General features: G+C 34.4%; 1 protein-coding gene and 1 pseudogene across 1 annotated transcript in view; both read left to right on the top strand.

Moving 5' to 3' along the window:
- The window catches only part of LOC18594340 (LRR receptor-like serine/threonine-protein kinase GSO2), a 49795-nt gene extending 49440 nt beyond the window's left edge, over nt 1-355 (top strand). The window contains exon 11 of the mRNA XM_018124846.1: nt 43-355. The gene's annotated coding sequence lies outside the window, so the exon portion shown is untranslated. The remainder of the gene's footprint in view (nt 1-42) is intronic.
- LOC18594336 overlaps nt 6378-22110 on the top strand; it is a 19639-nt pseudogene continuing 3906 nt past the window's right edge.

A 22110-nucleotide genomic window follows, 5' to 3' on the forward strand; every position in this document is an offset into this window, starting at 1 on the left:
ATGTAATGTCTAGCTCTGACAAGTTTTAACAAATTTTCCCAGGTTGGATGTGTTCCGATTAAGGATCAATACTCCCATGGGAAGCCAATTCATCCATTGAGACATTGGCAAAAATTGGATTTTGACAAGGAGATTTTCCAAGTCTTGTGTGGTATGGGTTCTATCATTCTATATATTATGGTGAACTTTCTTTTATATATATTGTCACAGCTTTTGTTCAACCCGACTTTAGTCAATAATTTCAGTTGCATTAGTCTTATCTTATTTATTTTATAGATGATTTTCCTGTGATTTTGTTGAGATTATGGAATGTATTTTCGACATGATATATACCTTCAACTATCCTATATATGACTCCACGCATTCTGACACTGGTTGCTTAAGCACATTATATCATCAATGTTAATGCTTTAAGTCTCTTGATGCTCACTGTAGAAGAAAAAAAATGCTTTGATAGTTAAGGAGCACTGTTGTCCTTCAAATTGGATGAATTAATTTCCCGAATTGTTTAAGCATATCTTTTCTTCCAAGAAAACAATCTTTTGCAGTCAAATTACCCACAAATTTCACAGAAAAGAACATAAGCTAAAGCCTTGGTATCGATTGAGAAGATGTTTAAAACTTTCTAGGTATTTGCTAGAGCATAATAACTCACACTTCTTGAAATTATAATTTAAGGATCTGGAAGAACTTCGGCAGGTTGAGGAGGAGCTTGAGAAGTGCTTAGCAAGAATTACTTGAACCAAAAATTATCTGATAATCGAAACAACTATTCCCCACTAGTTTTAGTTGAGCCAAACAGAGTCTTATGAAAACCGTAGGTGCTCTGCAGAATACATACAAAAACATTGAATCAGCACCCCAATAAATCAAGAAAACAATCCAAAATAGTAATTCTTTTTCCGTTTAAATTAAAGATCCGACAAAAAACAAGTAGGGTAAAAAGCTCCCAACCATGTAAAACTGTGTTAACTAATTGTTAAATAAGAGAAATTATTGACTGATGATAATTTTATTCAACCATATTCGACAGGCAATCTTATGCTTATAATTTCTCTCTTAATTTCCAAGTGGACTTGTAAAATATTAAGACTAATTCACAATGATTTTGAGCCGGTTTAATTGATGAATAGACCGCCACACAAATTTTGCTCATTTTTTTCAAAAATAAAGCTATTTGTCCTTTGAAAACTGTATCAAAAACCTGAAATTTTCCTTATTTTTCCAAAAAATAAAGTTTCAGGACAACCTTTTAATAATATTTTTCTCCTTTTAAAGTGATCACTTGCTTGTGCAAATTTCATTTGTATTAACAAATTGATAATAACAGGTAACTAGAGATTAAAGAAACGAAATTTTGTGAATTATATGAAAGACTGGCTTACATGACCCTTGCTTTCTTCTGAAGTTGGATGTTTGGAAGGCAATGACTCATTAACAGAGCCATCAATTAGGAAATGGAGAAATATTTGGTTTCACACCATATCTATGGCAGGATTACCCTGCCATAGTAAACAAAAATTTTATAAGAAAAGACAAACAATGATATATAGGTGTATGTCTTTGAATTAAAAAATTTTGGGTGTAAGGTGATATTGCTTTCCTACCCCATCCAGCCCCCACCATTTTTCTTGATGTTTACTGCCTTTTACATTAGGCTTGTGGGTCCTAACTTTGTTATCAGTAATTAAGAGATCAATAAATTAGGGTCCCATGACTTAAGGTGCATTTAATTATTGGGATTGTAAATAATAATAATAATAATAAATTTTTATTTATTTTTATGATTGAAAATTAATTTATTGCAATCGAGTTTTTTATCGAAAGTCAAGTCATCGATTCAAGTGAAAGTCCAAACGAGGCTATTCAACCAAGCTGAAGATCTTCTGTTCTCTGCCCATTTCATACGTAAAAGCCTTTTAAATAATGGAAGAATTTTTCAAAAGCTTAATTGCCAACCAGCCTTTGCAAAATTCTCAAATTTACATAGTTCAGTAAATCTGCATTCGAGTATTTGATTCATTAATTGATACATAATTTCTGTACTTAAAAAGCAGGATTCGAATTTTCTTTCCCTCAATTTCAAAAAAAAAATACTTCAGCAAACTTAATCTCTATTACTAACTAAGGGAATAATAATCAAAGACAAAATGGAACGCAAAGATTTAAAAACCACAAAAATATCTGATAAAGAAAGCCTTGAAAAGAAAATAAACAGCTTCCATTTTTGTTCCATTGACACTTTATTTCTTCACTCTCTGTCACTTCATTCATTGCCTCTCTACCTTGATTTGATAAACGTGTGCTAAATGAATTCCAATTTCTTAACATTTATAAAAAGATAACCTTGTTAGACTTGGACAGCTTAGAGCTTGCTTTTGTGGGCAAGATACATCATACGCAAGTGTTAATTTGCCTCACCCAGACATTCTTAGAGACAGACCCAAAAATTTTTTCTAAATGGTGTCAACAAGATAATGACGAACAATTGTGACAATTCATTGTTCAAAATTAAATATAAGCATCCACAAACCATATAAAGTTAAATACAAAAATCAAATAATCAAATAATATATCTACAAAATAAATAAATAAACTTATAATTTCAAGATATTATTTGACATGTAATACTATTTTCTATGAGCTAGATTCTATTTGGGTCTCAAACTCTCAAACTATAAAATTAATCAAAAAAATTTAAACATAAAGTATTTAAAAACTTAATTTGTGTTGAAAATTACTAGATAGGTCATTTTAAGAGAGTGAAAAACACAACCAAGGACCGAGGAAAAGAAACCTCACTACAAGTCTCAAAAGTAAGGTTTAAATTTTTGAGAGGGAGAAGAAGAATAATTTAGATTTTGACTCTTTTGATAAAACCTTAAATTATAGAGAAATTTTTTTTTTATCTTTTAGTATTTAAATATTTGTGTATAAATTACATTTTGATAAACTTACTTAGAATCTTTAACCCTACTCCTTACAAAATTGTAAAAAAAATTAATGAGTTCATTAGTATCAATAACTATATAAAACTCTAAATAAGTAACATACTCATATAGATTTTTAGCAATAGATAACACCACTCCTACAAGGTTGGGTCCGCCCATGTTCATCCTCCCTCTTATCATTGTGATGTTGTTGCATTAAATTTTTGTTGTTGTAGTTTCAAAATGATATCTTTGCATATAAAAAGTTGTAAATGAAAAGTTATGGTTTTTTCATATGAAAAGTTGTGACTATTCAAAAGGTGCATCAATAGAAAGGTTATTATCATATAGTGTGACACATTGTGACTATTAGATTGTAAGTGATTTTTCATATGAATAGTTATGTCTCTTGGTAAAATAATATATTGAAAAAATACCTCTAAATCCAAATGTTATGAAAAGTTATATTTTCATAGTTCAAAAGTTTGTATATCAAAAGTTATATTTTCATATTTTAGCTAAAAGGTTATCTCTTATGGAATGAATTATTGTCCTTTCATAAGGTAATTATTAAAATAATATTTTTATCCAAAAATTGTATCATACAATATGCAGAGGTGTTTTAAGACATAGAGGTACCTTAATAAAAGAGTTGTGTCCTTAAAAAAGATACACTTGTAAGTCTATATAAAGAACTTACTGCAACCATTTTGATACACCAAAAACAAACAAGATGAGCAAAAAATAAAGAGCTAGAGAAATGTTATGTTTTGAATAAAATTTAGAAAATAAATATAAACACTTGAGTTCTCATCATCTTTAGAAAGAGTCCAAATTCCTTAAAATCTATTTGCTGCAAAAATATACTCTAAGTCCAAACAATTTTGCAACCCTCAAGTGTTTCTAGCGATCTACTCTCGTAAAGTGCAAAACAAAATTAGACGTTGACTTCATTGTATCCCAATTCTCAAAAGCTATTTGCATAATTATCTTTTGCATACCGAGTGATGGAGATGAAATAGGTTTTAAAGATAACATCTATTAAAGGCAAAGCTTGAAGTCAATTTTCCTAGCTCATTTTGAATTCCAACTAAACCCACAGACAACAATAATTTTAAGACTTATTTGTTGTGTGATTAGAATTTAAAATAACTTCACAAAAAGAGATAACTACCAACATTGTCAAGTTAGATTGCTTTGAAAGATGAAACTTTATTCAATGGCAGCAATTGATGCACTTCCTTTTTACAACTCTCAAGGTTGCTTATGTTCTAAGCACACCAAGATCGGATGAAAAAAAATAATGAAAAATCTGTGAATCAAAATCACTTAAGGCAAAAATGGGATAATGACGACTATATATGCATGGGACACATTCTTAATGGAATGTCGGATGCATTGTTCAATGTGTACTAGAGTAAAGCTAGTGCAAAACAACTTTAGGAGAAGTTTGTGACAAGAAACATGACCGAGGATGCAAGTAGGAAGAAATTTCTGGTTAGTCATTTTAATAACTTCAAAATGGTTGGTGATTGTTTTGTTATAGATCAATTTCATGAGCTTGAACGCATTCTAAATAGCTTTAAGCAATATGATCTTAACATGAATGAAGCTATTGTATGTCTTCCATGATTGACAAGCTTCCCCCCTCATGGAGAGACACTAAAAAACCTTTAAGGCATTAGAAAAAAGATATATCGCTTAAGGACCTTGGTAATCATCTTTAAATTGAAAAAGATTATCTCAAACAAAATGAAGTCAAACATGATGAAGTCAATCAAGATGACAAAGATGAAGATCCTAAAGTAAAGAATCTTGAGACTTTAAAAGTCCATGTGATGGAATACAAACCATCAAATAAGCTAATTTTGTACAATAGAGGAAAACATTTCATTGGAATGAATGACAAAAGTCATAAGATCAAAAGGAAGAAAAAGAGTCCATGTTTCTATTATAACAAACTTGGACACTTTAAGGCAAAATGTGAACTTTTGAAGTACAAGACACAAGGTGTGAACAACAAGAATTTTGTTGCTATGATTTCCAAAGCAATCTTCTCTAAGATGATGGAGCATGGTGGATTAACATTGGTGAAACTAAGCATGTATGTAGGACAAGAGTTTCTTCAAGTTCTTGGAAGCAATTAATGATAGAATGATGTTGTACATAGTAGATTCCTCCACTACACAAGTGAAAGAAAAAGGCACCGTGGAACTCATGTTTACTTCTAGAAAAGTATTTGTACTAAACAATATTTATTATGTCGAGTGGCTTGTTGAATAGTATGACTTTAAATTAGTATTTGAGGTGGATATGTTCATCATTACTAAAGGTGTACAACATGTGGGAAGTGGATAATATGTGAAGACATGTTCAAGTTTAATATTAATAAGAATGTTACTACTTTTACTTATATTGATGCCTCATTTGATGTTTAAGGCAGCATTGTCTAATCTATGGCATAATAGATTAAGTCATGTCCATTATAGAAGAATACATAAGATGGCTAATTTGGAATTGATAGTTAATATTGATGGAAAACAATTATATGTGCAAGACATGCATGGTTACTAAAATTACTAAAAGTTCATTTCTTAAAGTAGAAAGGAACTCCAAATTGCTTGCATTGATACATTCCAATGTTTGTGACATAGGTAGTACTCTATCTATTGGTGGAAAGAAGTACTTCGTAACATTTATAAATAACTTATCTATATATTACTTTGTTTACTTGTTGCATGCTAAAAATGAAGTAATGAAGAAGTTTAGAATATATAAAAATAAAATTGAATTGCATTATGAATTACTTATTAAATGTTTATAAAGTGATAGAGGAGGTGAATACTACGATCTCAAGTATTTTGAGTCCACCGCTATTATTTGTGAGACTACAGCTCCATACGCACCAATACAAAATGGTGTAGCGAAATTTAAGAATCGAATTCTTATGAAAATAGTCAATTCTTTGTTTTCTAATTTTGGTTGAGGAAAAGGATTTTGGAGCAAAACCTTAGTAACAGCTTGCTATATACTAAACAGAATCCAAAACAAATGGAGTAAAATTACTACTTATGAGTTATGAAAAAAAAAAATCAAACCTTAATTATTTAAGGGTTTGGAGATATCAAGTGATGACCTATTAAAAAGAAGAAAACTAAATTTTAATTAGTTAAGATTTTGATAATGTCCGGCTATAGTAAAATTTTCAGAACCAGACAAAAAAACTTAGGTGTAAGAGGAATTTATTGTATATTTATTAGTATAACCATACTAAACACGTCTTCTAACTTAAGGCTCTCACATGCTGCTTACATGACTATCTTCTTCTCTATATAAAGCTGCTCTGCTGTTTTTCTTTAAATCTTCACTTCTCTAAGTAGCATGGTGCCTCAATAATCTCCTACTTTCACTAACACCAAAGCACTCAATTTCTTCCCCTTTCGCTTCTTCTTCTTCCTCCTCCTGCCGACATGTGGAATTACCTTCTTGTACCCATCCTCTTCTACCTCTCCAAAGACCTCTCCCTCGCTAAAGCTCATACCTCCACTCCACCCCACTCCCCCAATCAACACGTAAATGACTACTCTGCTGACACACGGAGTTCCACCTCGAATTGTACGACTCTTGACCCGGTGATTGGGATACTGAGTCATCGGGGCGACGGCGCGTCGGGGAGGCTGAACAATGATACGAACGCGTCGTATGTGAAGTTCATGGAAGCGGCTGGTGTGAGAGTGATTCCTCTTACATATAATGAGCATGAAGAGATTCTTTTCGAGGTAAACACGCTTGTAGATGTTCGTCTTGTAAAAGAAAAAGAATGTTTATTTCAGCTGTAAAAATGCTGCATTTTGAATATAGTGATATGTGATGATTTTCCACATTTAAAATGAAATATTTCTTTAGATATTTACTTTATAAGTTCACGATCTCTCATTGTCTTCCATTTTAGCAATGATGTGGGTTGTGATTTGTAAATGTGTTGACACACAGGAATATGGGTTGCAGTTTTGTGGATGTTCTTCTGAATATATCCTTTAGGTTTTTAATAGTTGAAAAGTTATTTCGATTCCCTTGTTGATTGCTTTGCATTCCATTTTATTGCTTTGGTTTGCTATGATTAGACACTGGTATGAGGCTACGATACCTGCTTTAGCATGAAAAAATTGTCATCTTGCTAAGTCTCATCACTGTTGTATTACAGAAGCTTGAATTGTCATCACTGTAAAAATTCTTCACGTTGTACAAGATATTTATTCTCTGTTTCTTGCAGAAGTTGTAGAGAAGAATAAGGCCGGAGACCATTTCCCATTGTATGCCATTTGCTTGGGTTTTGAACTTTGAACAATGATTATCAGCGGAGTAAGCATCCCTTTCATTGCCTTACCTCTTTTCTTAATGTAGTTTAGGGTTTGAAGCACTTTGTTATGTGTGGTTGTGAGAGATTACTCTTAGCCTCACATGGCTAAACAAGGCCAACTCCTGCCTGTTCACCTTACTGTGGAAACTACAGTATTAATTTGATAGGTTAGGATTTCATAGTTACCTTCTTGGTGGCACCCAAATCAATAGTTGACCTTATTGGAAAGTATTTCATAATGGATTTGAAATCAACCTTATCTCATCTCATCACTTGATTATCTTAGGCAATCACTATATATTGTACATCTCTCTTATGCAATCACTTCGTTTTAAATTAGCTTAACTCTAGCCATGTCTACTTTGTCTGACAAACTATTTTAGTTTTGGATTTTCGTTGCTAAATTATAAACACTTTAACAAAGTCTTAATTAATATATTGAATACATCAACTTTTTCTTCTTGATGATAGGACGAAAATATTCTTGAATCATTTAATGCAACAAATCAGGCATCTACTCTCCAATTTGTGGAAAACATTACTATGGAAGGAACAGTATTTCAATGGTACAAAAAACTTATTATCATTCAAGGTCCATTAATATTGCTTTATTTGGCATATACATTAGGCTTGTGGGTCCCATGACTTACTTCAAACAAGCTGAAGACTATTGTTCTCTGCCCATGTAATACGAAAAAGTTTTTAAATAACAGAAGAATTTTCAGAAGCTTGCCAGCCAGCCTTTGCAAAATTTGTAAGTCTAGACATGATATTTGTTTGCATTATGCATTACAATTATGCAATTAAATGAAAATCTTATCAATAATAGAATTTTAAGAAAATTGTAAACAATAATTTTTTAAAAAATTTTGAGGGGGGTGTTATTTTTAAAATTCCACAAATGTGTTGAGCGAATTCAAAAAAATTCAATATAAAAATTTTCATTTTCTATTAAATAAATTGACAAGTGTTCAGCAAAAGAAATAAAGAGATAATAAAAAGGGAATAAAATAAAACATGTTTATTAAAGCTTGGATAAAATTAAAATTACTAAATAAAATCTTAAAAATGAGAAAAATATATATAAAAAAAGAAAATTATTAAAATTCAGTGTTTATATGCCAATTAAGAAAAAAATCTCATCTTCCACATAATGAAATTTAAAGAATTTTAAAGGATTTAGGAAAGAGTTAAGGTTGGCTTGAGAATTTTAAAGGCCTCCAGGAATGCACATGTCATATATCTCTCCAAGCCTCAAATAGTTTGCCTAGTTTCATCGCCTGTTTCTTAGTTTCTGGATATAGGAAGGTTAATCTCGTCGCATCAAATCCTTTGTCTCCTTTTAGTGTTAATCTTGCCTTTTGGAGTCGATTGTTCTCTGAGTTTCTCTTCCCCTTCTCTTAATTATTCAACTCCTTTATGCCAACCAGAAGTTCACAATGTCTCATTGTCTTCCATTTTAGCAATGATGTGGGTTGTGATTTGTAAATGTGTTGACACACAGGATTATGGGTTGCAGTTTTGTGGATTTTCTTCTCAATATATCCTTTAGGTTTTTAATAGTTGAAAAGTTATTTCGATTCCCTTGCTGATTACTTTGCATTCCATTTTATTGCTTTGGTTTGCTATGATTAGACACTGGTATGAGGCTACGATACCTGCTTTAGCATGAAAAAACTGTCATCTTGCTAAGCCTCATCACTGTTGTATTACAGAAGCTTGAATTAGTCAACGGCGTGCTTTTTACAGGAGGGTGGGATAAAGCCGGCTTCTACTATGAGATTGTTTAAAAAATTTTTGAGGTAATTTATATTTATTTGCCTGTTGGTTCTGTTTTACAAATTTCAGATGAAATTAACACAAATATAGGCAATACATTGATTTACCAAGTGAGGTTATTATTTCTTCATGTTATTTTTCCAAATGTTTATATTTCCAGGCGTTAATTATAAAGGAAAATTGATGAAGTGGCTTTTTCCCCTTACACATTGTTTGTCGCACTGTAAGAATTCTTCACCTTGTACAAGCTATTTATTCTCTGTTTCTTGCAGAAAGTTGTAGAGAAGAATAAAGCCGGAGACCATTTCCCATTGTATGCCATTTGCTTGGGTTTTGAACTTTTAACAATGATTATCAGCGGAGTAAGCATCCCTTTCATTATCTTACCTCTTTTCTTAATGCAGTTTAGGGTTTTAAGCACTTTGTTATGTGTGCTTGTGAGAGATTACTTAGGCTAGACATGGCCAACTCCTGCCTGCTCACCTTATTGTGGAAACTGCAGTATTCGAGAGGTTAGGATTTCATGGTTACCTTCTTGGTGGCACCCAAATCAATAGTTGACCTTATAGGAAAGTATTTCATAATGGATTTGAAATCATCCTAATCTCATCTCATCACTTTATTATCTTAGGCCCTGTGGGTAACTATATATTGTACATCTCTCTTATGCAATCACTTCGTTTTAAATTAGCTTAACTCTAGCCATGTCTACTTTGTCTGACAAACTATTTTAGTTTGGGAATTCTTTGCTAAATTATAAACACTTTAACAAAGTCTTAATTAATTTATTGAATACATCAACTTTTTCTTCTTGATGATAGGACGAAAATATTCTTGAATCATTTAATGCAACAAATCAGGCATCTACTCTCCAATTTGTGGAAAACATTACTATCAAGGGAACAGTATTTCAAAGGTACAAAAAACTTTGCTTTTTATCATTCAAGGTCCATATAATTAGACCTGTCAATATGGGTTGGCTCGGCCCAGCCCGGCCCTAGCCCTTGTGGGCTGAAAAAATATGGGTTGGGTCGAGCCAGTCCATATTTTATATGGGTTGATAAATCCCTAGCCCAGCCCAGCCTAGCCTTTGCTAGCTCAAGGGTCGGATTGGGCTAGTCCATATTTTTCAAAAAAAAAATTTAACTTTTTATTAATAAAATTGTGCAATAATTTAATATATAAATTGAATAATAAAAATATGTTAGAAACAAATAATTTACACCAAACATAAATAAGCAAATACACTACATCAAATATAAATAAAATTTCAATGTTTAACACAATTAAATAAACTGCAATTCCATTAACATAACTACATAAGTACATAATCAAATATTTATAAACTTCAAGACTAATTTATGTTCTTCTCAATCTTCATCCTCAATCAAAACATTTGAGTCTTGTTTGGACAGCAATGATGTCTCCAACTCTGAATCATCATCATCTAATATTCATTATCATGGAAAAAAAAGATATAGTGAGTTTCGATTTTAACTAAAATTATTAATTTAACAAATAAAGATTAAAGACATTGAAATATATAAAATAAACAATACCATCGATAGCTAAAGAAAAACCATGCAACCAATTTTTTGTGCAAACAAGCATTTGAACATTTTCATGGTGGAGGGAACTTCTAAACTTGGTGAGAACATGACTACCAATACTAAAAGTAGACTCTAATGCTACCTAGTATTCGGAATGTTCAATACATCTCGTGCCATAATAGAAAGATCAGGAAAGCGCTTAGCATTATTCTTCCAATAATTAAGCACATCCAAATCTTCAAACACCTCATTATCAAGCTTTGCCTCATCTAAAAAAACATCCAACTCAGACTTTCTAGAAATAGAAATTGTTTCATTTTGAACATCTTGAACTCCTACAATTTTTGAATATATAGACAAAAAAAAATAACTATCATAACATAAATAAAGTAACATAAATTCTCATGTAATAAGATGAAGGAAAGACACAAAACTTACACTAAAGATCTTCGATCCTTTCGGTTTAGTTCCCCCTCCAGCTTGCTTAGGCAAATTACTCGTTGAACGAGAAGATGTACTTGATGCACAAGTGTTGCTTGCATATTGTTCAAAGAGCTCGTACAACTTTGTCTTCACATTTTCTAACTTTTCATCACAAGTAGAAGCATCAATCTTAGAATAGCAAAATCTTAAGAAATCAAACTTCATCCTTGGGTCAAGAACAGCTCCAAATGCAAGCACTACACTATAATCTTTCCAATACTTATCAAATTTCATTTTCATCCTTTGACACATATCCTTGATAACCTCATCTTCATTAAACAAATTCTCATTTAAAATCGATTCAATTTTTCAAACTTGCTTGAAATACAAATTGGAAGTTGGATAAGATGAACCGAATATCAAATTTGTGGTCTCATAAAAGGGCTCCAAGAATTCACAAATTATCATTGCTCTCCCCCATTCCTCATCAGATGGATTATATTTATAAGTTCTATCAACAAATTGGAGGCTAGCAAAAGCCTTTTGATATTTGATTGCACTTTCAAGCATAAAATATGTTGAATTCCATCTAGTTGACACATCCAAATGCAACCCAACACCTACATCAATACCAACATGTTGAACACATTCTTGAAATTTTTTCATCCTCTCATCCGATGCCTTTACATATTTCACACTCTCCCTAATTTTAAACAATGCTTCATTGACTGCTTTCAAGCCCTTTTGAACAATCAAATTCAATATATGAGCACAACAACATACATGAAAAAATTCACCATCACAAATCAAGCTACTTTGCAAATGAAGATGGCCTTTCAAGATACCTTGCATGTTATCATTAGCAGAAGCATTATCTAAAGTAAGAGAGAAAACTTTTCTATTTATTCCCCATTCTTTCAAACAATCAAATACAGTAGTAGCTAATTCAACTCCAGTATGTGGATGAGGCATACGACAAAAGTTGAGCAACTTGCTACATAACTTTCAATTTTCATTGACAAAGTGAGCAGTCAAACAAATATAGCCCTTAGAAGTAGATGTTGTCCATACATCAGAAGTCAAACAAATTCTATTAGGTATCTTGGCCATAGCTTGTTTAAGTTTCTCTTTCTCTCTCAAATGAATTCTCTGGACATCAGATACAACAGTGTTTCTAGAAAGCATCACCACATCTGGATTTACATACTTAGCCCAAGCTCTAATCTTATCATATTCAACAAAAGTATAAGGCAAGTCATGCTTAATTATGGCTTCAGCAAGCATATCACGTGAAATCCTAGGATCAAACTTTTTAACCTTTACTTTCCCTTCATAATCCATTAGCATTTGATGTGGATTAAAATAGGAAATGAATTTACAAGTGTCAATGTGATGACGCAAATGTGAAGTGCCATAATTAGAGCCACTAGGTTTAGGGCCAACCTTATACTCCGTTTTACAACCGTTACAAGTTGCCCTTTCTACTCCATCTTGCTTTCTGCCTATTTTAGTAAAATAATTCCAAACATTTGAAGTTTCTTTTTTGGCCCTCTTATTCAACTGTTCAGATTCAGATATATGAGATTGAGAAGGAATTTCATCCTTATTAAAAATGTTCACATCATCATCCACATTTATACGGTTTTCAACTGATTGATCCATCACCGTTACCTTCACATAACATAAATATGAATAAAAATTATTAAAAATTTACATAAACTATCATATTCATCTTGTAGATTTAATTTTATTCATTCTCTAGTAAAATTATAAAGCTAATATAATTTGTAGGAATTGCAAGCAGAGATAAGCATTTAAAACTAAAATCTCATTGTGTTTTTTATAGTATGCAAAAAGAAATTTACCAGAATACGAGGGCTAGTTTCCCCAAGGTTTCACTTCACCCTCAAAAATCGGAGAAGACCGTATAAATCCTATAGCTTGTTCTGTGACAATAAAATTTACAGATTAAAACAATATTTACTAACAACTTCAAGCAATAAAATAGAGAATTCATTTATGAGTATTATATATTGCAAGGTTCCATTGCAATATGTTGGGCATTCCATTTGATTTTTCAAACAAAGAAAGTTACACGTCCCAAAACATCTTTCCTAGACTAGACATGATTTTGTCGTCCGACGTTAAAGTCGATATTGAATTCTAACCAAACAAATTGGAATTTTCTATACGTGAGAAATGTGCAGCAATCAATGCATTAGATCGAGCAAATCCAATTCTAAACCCCCATCAACTCGAATCCAAATTTACTTTTACTTCATGATTTTGCTTTTCAATTTCATCAGCTACCATTCTTAACTCACTTCATAAACAGCTTGCAAATTGTATTCAGAATCTCATCTCGGGTAAATAAGTATGTTGGTTTTCTACCTCTCTCATTTTTCCCAGCTGCAGTCAATAAAAATTTTGATTAATGGGAACGGGTGCTTCAATTGAGTTTGATTTAGACCGAATCTAATAGTAGTACAAATGTGGGAAACGTGGATGTTGGATCGATCTAACACAAATCGCTATCACAACTACTATATAAATAAACAATGGTCGAAGAACAGGTATTATTTCAAGCACAGATCTGGATCCACTCAAATCACGCCAACTAATATATACTCAAATCACAATGATACTAAACAAATTCATTGAAAATGAAAACTACTATATACTCTCAAGTGATGCCGGATGGAAGAAAAGATTATCTAAATCGATCCGACAGGTGATAAGGTGAGAACCGTGAAGTGACTCACTTAGGTTGCCGATGCCGATGGCCGATGGCCGATGGGTAATGGTCGGATGTCGGATGGGAGCAACGAAACTGACAGGCGACACCGCGAAAGGCGAGAATGAGAGATGGCGGATGCCAGATGGTCGGATGCCGGATGAAAGGAGGACGTCGGATGGGAGGAAAGACGTCGGTCGGATGCCGGATTCAAAAGGTCGAGACTCAGGCAGGTGTTAGGTTTAGGCAACAGCAGCAGGCGGTTAGGACTTAGGAGAACCCAAATCAGATCCCAATTCCTAGTTTCCCACCCTTTACCCACAGCCCGGGGCCTCATGCCCCGTTACCCCGGTAGGGTTTTTTTTTTTGTGGCCCATCGGGCTGGCTCGCCCCAACCCGAGTCAGCCCCCTAAGCAACTGGGCTAGCCCATCTAGGCCCGATTTAAATATGGGTTAAAATTTTTTCAACCCAACCCACCCCATATTTAATGAAAAATGGGTCGGCCCATATAGGCCAGGCCCATATTGACAGGTCTACATATAATATTGTTTTATTTTGGTGTCATTACTTTTTATGATATCAATGCTACACGTTATATATAATTATCCTAACTGGGTTAAATTTTCGTGATTCCTAATATGTTTTGCTGGTAGTCATTGATTAGATGCTTAATAGAAAACTTCGAAACAGCATTTGTGGTTAATGCTCTGTCTAAATGATCTCTCAATTTCATGTTAATGCTATGGGTCTGCCACTTTTGTCCTGGTTATGTTAGGTTCAGACTGTGAGACACATGGCAATAAGATGGTACCAGAACCACACAACTTTGTCTGAACCTTGCAGTCAAACTCGCAAACACAATTAACACTTTGTTAGGAATAGAATAAATGTGTGCTTCTTTAGGTGCCTGGTCAGTAACGTGAATCTGATTTGAGGATATCCTTCTCTGATAAACAACAATAGCTATAAATGCCAATAATAACCTTAATATCATGTTGGCTTTGCATTAGAGGGTTTAATGCATGTTGTTTGTATATGTGTATATGATATTGAACCTTTCAATCATTGGTGGTTATAGTGATTTTCATTTTTTGTTCTTAGGTACAAGTTGATTGCAATCACACTCGAATGACTAGAAAGATAGGGATTGTTGCAAACTTTCCATTTTAGCCCAACCTGACTGAGATCTATTTTGATGAGAGCTTATGTAATTTCTTATAGTCGGTGTAGTTATATGTTATCATGTTAATCTCTCTTATCACAGCTTGATATTTACATTCTTTTTGCAGATTTCCTTCAGATTTGCGGGGAAGCTAGGTACAGATCGCCTAGCCATGCAAAACCATCGTGTGAGTTTCATGGCTACCTTCTATTGATTGTTTAAATTAGTCACACAATGTATTACTTTTAGTTTTTTTCTTCTCTAACATGGCCTCTGTGGTTGATTACTAAAAGCAAAACCTAATAATCTAGCATTTACATCCTAATTTATTTAGATGTTTTCTAATCAATGTTTTCTTATTTGATCCTGTTGCCACTGGTTGCCAGGTTTCCTCTAACTGGCACTTTTAACAGTTCCTACTTGTCAGCTTATGCATATTAGGATACATGAGAGATGAAATGGATTTTAAATTGTAACTTTGCAAACTAAATTGTTCATGCCTTCTGTTTTTTTAATCTTTCATTTGATTTCCTTGAAAGAAAGAAATTGCTGGGCTTTCTGTAGACACCTCTAAAATAAAAAATAATAATAAAATAAAAAATAAAAAAAGAGAGGAATGGCTAGGCGTATGCCCAACCATCCCTTCCCCAACCACCATGAGTGATGGGGCTCTAGCTACCAACTCTTCGGTGCTAGAACCCCATTGTCGGGTTGTCCAAATTTTTGGACAACCTAGTTTTTAAGGATTGACCACCTGCAAAAAAACGGAAGGAGAAAAAAAAAACGTTTTCAAAACAAAAAACCTAAAATCTCTATCAGCCAGAAACAGCCACAATCAATAGAAAATAAGAAATCACAACAAAAAAATACAAAAAGAAGAAACGAAAATCTGAGAGACCCAAGGAATGTGGATCTATTCAGCGAGGGAAGGAGAGATAGGGGGTGAGTGGTGCCGGATCTGAGCGGGGCACAAAAGGTTTGGGAAGCCGCCGGCTTAAAGGGGGAGAGAAAAAAGAGTGAAAGCAGTACCGACGCCAGATCCGACGACAGTGAAGGTGGGGCTACCACCGGTTGGTCAGATTTGAAAAAAGAAAGGGGAATAGAGAAGAGAAAGCCGAAGGAGAGGGAAAGAGAAGGATCTGCCAACCATAGGGAAAGTTGAAGAGAGAAAGAAACAAAAAAGAAGAGATAGAGAAAAAGAAAATTTTAGAGAGAAGGGAGAGGGTGATCGGCTAGAGAGAGAAGGAGAAAGGTGAAAATAAGGAAGAAAAAAAAATAAGCTTTTATACTAAACAGAGGAGAGCAAAACGGTCCCGTTTTAGTGGAGTGGGGGAATTGAAAGGTCAATGCCTAAACGGTGCCGTTTCGAGTGGCTCTATAGGCACCAAACGATGCGTTTTGAATTCTGCCTTGTGGGCCTCAAGAATCAGATCGGGTGTAACAGATTTGGGCTTCTACAGGCCATTGAGTTGGGCTAATCTGAGCCCAGAAAGGTATAACCCTTCTCTTTGGTTTGGGCTTATTTCAATTGATTTTGGGTTAGCCCATTTTGTTAAATAAATTGCATTTTTTTGTTGTTATGATTTAAACCATATTAGGAAAAGTTATACATATATATACGTATATATTTATTATGAATGCTTCTTTAAATGCTAGAAAAATAAAAAAAAATAATGATAATAACAATAATAATAATAAAAATCATCAACTTAAATAAAACGTTAATATATATATATATATAAGACTAAATGAAATAGTTAATTATATTAAAATATTAAATATATTGCCAAAGAAATTAAGATCAAAGAAATTATTTTATAAATGCGTACCACTTACGAATTTATCTTGATATGGCATATGCTATTTTTATTTTGCTAATGGATCGAGAACCCCAATGTNTTGCCTCTTTTAAGTGAGATTTTTTTGAGTGCGAAGTTCGAGATGAATTTTCACCGAAGCGTCGGGATAAATCCGAACTCTAAACTTCAATACCCGTTAAGTCAAATTATCGTCGTAAAAAAATAAATTTACATAATGTTGCATTTGAACTTAAATTAATATAATTAGTTAATCAGCTTAAATAAATACTACTAAATAGAGTTAATTTAATCGTCAAAAAAATAGATTAATTAATTGTTTATTTGATAAGCTATATAATCAAGTAAAATATTAATCAAAAACGTTAATTAAAGGATATGGATCTAAATAGAAAATAAAAAAAATAAAATAAACAAATAATCCACAAAAAAATAATAAATAGCAATAAACGTATAAATAAGGTGATAAATTATTAAACACGTAATTGGATGAATTATGAACCACGTAAGTCAATAAACGCATGCATGTAGACATCATCATTTTATCTTGTCATAGCATGCCACATTTATCTTGCAAATGGTGCGGGAGTTCTGACGATGGGATTTCCCCGAAAGGCTTGTAGAGACGAGTTCTTCCGGGGATATTTCTAAGTGAGAAAATTTTCGAGATTTTACCAAAGCGTTGGGATGATCTTCGAATGATTTTCCAATAAAAGATTGCCGACCTCATTATTTAAAATAAACAAGTCATGACATCATTTTACGCTTGCATCATGTGCATACGTAAAACCAAATAAAAAAATCAGTTGGCCAATTTAATAAAAAATTAGTTAATAAGCAGGGATTAAATCAAAAGTAGGCTATAATAGGATAACTTAAGATTAAATGGTACCGTTCGTGGAACGGGCACCACGGAGATGCTAACCCTTCTCCGTGCGTAACGGCACTCCCGAACCCATCTAAAAAACATGGATCAGTTCTCGTTCTTTCGACGGACCTAAAATTAATTTAGGACTTCGTCGATTATAATCAGATTAATAGGTAACCAATCACACCTAGATAAAAAATATTGGTGGTGACTCCTAAACAACATTTAATTTTCACCGGCGTCTTGCGGTCGAGTTCTCGAACTCGCACGTTACGATAGATGGCGACTCCACTGGGACCTCGAGGGTCAAGCCATTAATTAATCATAAGTTATCTTAAGCCTTAAATAATTTATTTTTTTCCCTAGCATCAATTTTGCGTATTTTTGTTTAATGCATTCATTTATTTTGCTATTATTACTTCACTATTTTTAATAATTGCAAGAAATTTAGGATAAGAAGAGTGTGAAATTATTGGTCCAATGTCAGTATATTCCTTCTCACACACTACACATCTTGTATTCATGCATAAGCCTTTCACCTGGGCTTTGTCCTTAATTATGAGGGAGTTAAGTAGCTACGCTCTCGTGAGGTGATAACCTCCACATGGGCTAGTGAAGACTCTCACTCAGATCGAACCTAATCCGTTTGAAGCCTGTAATGGGTGAGAATCGGGGTGCCTTACTAGTCCGTGTGGACAACAGTGAAAAGCGATTTGGGAACCTTTAGTTCCATTTTCAACCCAAACTCAGCATGTAAAATACCGAGAGTTGCCTTTGCTTAGGTAGAGTTTCACCTGTGAGAATATACCTTTTGACTAGGTACACATAAAGGAATTTTCATAATTCCCTTGTTCTAAATTCTTCTCCGCGAAGTAATGAAGGTATCATGTTATTAATTATTCATCTTTTGGAATTCTTGTTTACGGTACTGACTTAAACTTTTTGTCATATGCATATTTGCATCATAATTTTGCATATAGGAAAAGTATTTGTCACCTGACAACCGTTGACAGAGTAGATCCAATTGCATACATGGAGTCATCATGGCCATCCTCAAGTTACGATGGAATATACGAAGTGACTCAGCATATGGCGAGTGCCCAACAAAGTGAAGGAGAATGCTTGTCAAAAGATCACTTCTCATCACTACCTGATAGGGTCCACCTTGATCTTAAACAGAACGACTTCACCAATTTGCTCGACATATGGGATAAGTGGGGGGCTAGCACTCGGGCGAATTTCAATAGAAAATATGGCCACATAGCTCGACTCCTTAAGGTCTAGATAGATGAACAGTTGTTAAAGGCCATTGTGCAATTTTGGGATCCGTCGTATAAATGCTTCATGTTTAATGAGGTGGATATGGTCCCCACAATCGAAGAGTGCTCGACTCTCTTACAAATCGATCTTGATAATCCGGACAAGATATATTGGAGAGGACAAAAGACTGGACACAGGCGAAAGTTAGCCCAGATGATGGGTATTACCCCGACGGAAGTTGATCAAAACCTAAAGAAAAAAGAGGACAATGAATGTATCCCATGGAGTTTTCTACGTAGCTATATCATGAAGCATCGGAACACCGAGCAAGGACAGCTTGTGATGGCCTTGGGAATTTATGGGCTAGTCATCTTTCCCAAAGTCTTGGGACATATAGAGGTCGAAATTATAAACTTCTTCGAGCAAGTCATCAACAAGGCCAATCCTTCACCTTCTATTCTAGCAGAAACTCTCAGATCACTGAATTATTATCGGAGAAAGGGGGAAGGACGATTTGTGGGATGCGCACAGCTTCTTTCCATATGGATAGTAAGTCATTTTGAATGCAAGGTCGAGAAGTTCAAGAAGCCATTTCATCCGCGAACCGCCCCTATCAAAGAATTTTGTGAGAGTGAATGGCCAAAAAATAAGACTAAGGAGCAATGGATCTCTAGACTTCAGAAACTCATGAGTGTGGAAGTAACGTGGAAAGCTCCGTGGATGCCACATCACCCGATCTTGTACAAATGCAGAAATGAACCTTCAGTGTCGTTAATGGGGCCATGGGGAGCAATCAGCTATGCCCCAATCATGGTGAGAAAACAATTTGGGTTAGAGCAGTTTGTGCCGATGACACACCGACTTAATACTTTGGAGTTTGCTTATGGAGAGCCGGGTTTTCTAAAAAGGATTAAGGAGATTGTGCGAGCTTGGAAGAAAACTAGCCGAGTCGACCAAGGGAGATACACTGATGAAGTAACTACCAGATATCAGATATGGCACAACCAATGAGTTAAATATGTGGTATATTCGAAGGAAGATGCACTGCGTGGCCCAGTTGATCCGGAACCACGAGATGCTTTACTTGAAAGTGAGTTGGCTCGAAAGAAGTCCGAAGCTGAAAATGCCAATTGGAAACAACGGTATGAAGACCTCCAAAAGAGTGTGAGAAGATGAAGAAAGAAGTAATTGAACAAAAAAAGAAGGTCTGAAAAATAGATAGTGATTGGAAAATGAAGTTTTCTGCCACAACCAGTGAACTTTAGAGGGAAATACAAGTAAGAGAAAATTGAGGCGATGAACTTCAAGCGTACAATGACGGACTAAGAAATCAAGTGCGATTCCAACAAGAGTCCATCCAATTACTAAGACAAGAGTATGAAGAGCTCGAAGGGGTTATGATGACTTATCAACAGGAATATGAACACCTCAAGCAATAGAGCACCAGAATTCAAGAGTGGGGTGAATCCTACAGACCTGCTTATATAGAGAAACACGACCAGATGGATTACTTGGTTTGGCAAATGAGGGAGGTGGCTTACAAGGCGAGAAGCATGGCTTGGAAAACGGATATATTAAGGAGCCAGGTCTTTCTAGTTGGAAAACAAGAGCAACAGTTGATTAAGTATTTAGATGAGGTGTATAGCCATTATAATAAAATTGGTGAATATTTCTAGATGACTCCTGAGTTGTAATCAAAAACAATATCTTATGCAATGGATGACTTTGTTGTTAGGTGTCATGTGACGAATACTTTTAGTACATAATCATTCATACATGCATAAATCATCATTTCATGACAATAAGTATTTTCACCTAAAAATAAAGATAATGGATTCATTTCTTCATTTCATTCATGCATCAAATATGCATCTAATTCATGTTTATGATTACAATAAGGTTCCAAAAATAGCTCAACCACCTAAGCCAAGTGACCAACATGTCCATAATACGCGTCGACGAACAAGGATCATGGAAGAAGAACAAAGAGAGCGAATGGATATAATGGAAAGAGCTCAAGAAGAAATTAGAGAACAGTTAGCAAAGATGATGGAATTGATGACAAGCTTAAGTAAAGGAAAAAGAGTTGCAGAAGAGTTAGCTCCGTCAGAAAACCCACCAGCTCAAGACATTGAAAACCAAAGGGATGATCCACCTTATCCCCCAGGGTTCACTCCACCACATGCCCAAACCTCTCAAAGGGTCCACCCTCATGAGTGATGGGGCTCTGATTACCAACTCCTTGGTGCCAGAACCCCATTGCCGGGTTGTCCAAATTTTTGGACAACCTAGCTTTTAAGGATTGACCACCTGCAAAAAAACGGAAGGAGAAAAAAAAAACGTTTTCAAAACAAAAAACCTAAAATCTCTATCAGCCAGAAACAGCCACAATCAACAGAAAATAAGAAATCACAACAAAAAAAAAACAAAAAGAAGAAACGAAAATCTGAGAGACCCAGGGAGTGTGGATCTATTCAGCGAGGGAAGGAGAGATAGGGGGTGAGTGGTGTCGGATCTTAGCTGCGCACAAAAGGTTTAGGAAGCCGCCGACTTAAAGGGGGAGAGAAAAAAGGGTGAGAGCAGTACCGGCGCCAGATCCGACGATAGTGAAGGTGGGGCTACCACCGGTTGGTTAGATTTGAAAAAGAAAGAGGAATAAAGAAGAGAAAGCCGAAGGAGAGGGAAAGAGAGGGATCTGTCGGCCATAGGAAAAGTTAAAGAGAGAAAGAAACCAAAAAGAAGATATAGAGAAAAAGAAAATTTTAAAGAGAAGGAAGAGGGTGACCGACTAGAGAGAGAATGAGAAAGGTGAAAATAAGGAAGAAAAAAAAAAGCTTTTATACTAAACAGAGGAGAGCAAAACGATGTCGTTTTAGTGGAGTGGGGGAATTGAAAGGTCAAGGCCTAAACGGTGCCGTTTCGAGTGGCTCTACAAGCACCAAACGGTGTGTTTTGAATTCTGCCTTGTGGGCCTCAGGAAGCAGATCGGGTGTAGCAGATTTGGGCTTCTGCGGGCCATTGAGCTGGGCTAATCTGAGCCTAGAAAGGTATAACCCTTCTCTTTAGTTTGGGCTTATTTCAATTGATTTTGGGTTAGCTCATTTTGTTAAATAAATTACATTTTTTTGTTGTTATGATTTAAATCATATTAGGAAAAGTTATTTATATATACGTATATATATATTATGAATGCTTCTTTAAATGCTAGAAAAATAAAAAAATAATG

Source organism: Theobroma cacao, chromosome 7 (assembly GCF_000208745.1).
Source record: "Theobroma cacao cultivar B97-61/B2 chromosome 7, Criollo_cocoa_genome_V2, whole genome shotgun sequence".
NCBI lineage: Eukaryota > Viridiplantae > Streptophyta > Magnoliopsida > Malvales > Malvaceae > Theobroma > Theobroma cacao.